Below are 1,146 nucleotides of genomic sequence, written 5' to 3' on the forward strand. Positions count from 1 at the left end.
CAGCTGCATGTGGAGGAGCGGGGAAGCGAACCCACTTCACCAGATTATGAGTCCACCACTCTTAACCGCTACACCACACTGGCTCTTGATAAAACATCAAACATTAAAAACTGCCCTCAACACTGACTAGGTCAGTAAACAAGCAAACACCTGACTGATTCTAAGCAAGAAATACTTGTAATGGGTTGCCTTTGGGCCGAAATCGAATAAAATTCATATCCCCCACCTGAAAGAGAAGCTAGTGTGTTTTGTGCAAATTGGCATTTGCACTTCTTTTCTCTGTAAAATTGAATCAAGGCTGTGGTGCACACCCCGTTGCGAAAGGGGTTTGTGTCCGCGTTCCTGCCACCACCCATGATACAATTACGTACTGAGAAGAACTCTGAAGCATCACTTCGCATCAAGTCTCTTCCACAGGCTTGTTGGTCCCACAGACCAGAATGCAGATCAGGTTGTGAGATGGGGGACAAAGTAGGGAGAAATTATGTTGCTGTTGGGAGTGCTGGAAATGTGGAGATTCAATACCCAAAGCACGCAATGTACAGTGTGCAAGAATTAGTTCAGATGATTGGAAGGCTCTCCATAGAATAAAGTGGGTTTTTAAAAAGTGCTATTTTTTTAAAGGCTGTAGTGACTTTCAGCATCACTATCCCAAAATGTGGCTCAGAGAATGATCTGATGCACTTCTGCTGCTGAATGAATCTAACCAAACCTGGTTCCGTGAACTCCCAGGATGGGAGGCCCCTTGGGAACCATATTTAGCCTGCTTTGAGTCCTCTGGAGTGAGCTGGGTAAGAGCAACATAGGGATTGTTAAAAAGGGTACCTTATCCATATGTTGTTTCTGGTGGTTGCTTTTTAAAAAGCAAATGAGGTTACCAAAATCACATCAGCACTTGGGCACATATTGTTAGTGCTAAATGAACAGAAAATAATGGCAGCAGTGGTGTTTTTACCCTGGCAGTAGAGTTGAATCTGCAGCTACACAACTCCATGCTTTCAGACCAAGAATGGACAAAAGTATAGAAAAGGCAGGAGAACATGAAAAAGCAAAACACTTTCCCTCATCTCTTCTGGTAACAAGAAAGAAAGAAAGAAAGAAAGAAAGAAAGAAAGAAAGAAAGAAAGAGAAAACAGACACAGTTGG

Source organism: Podarcis muralis, chromosome 2 (assembly GCF_964188315.1).
Source record: "Podarcis muralis chromosome 2, rPodMur119.hap1.1, whole genome shotgun sequence".
Lineage (NCBI taxonomy): Eukaryota > Metazoa > Chordata > Lepidosauria > Squamata > Lacertidae > Podarcis > Podarcis muralis.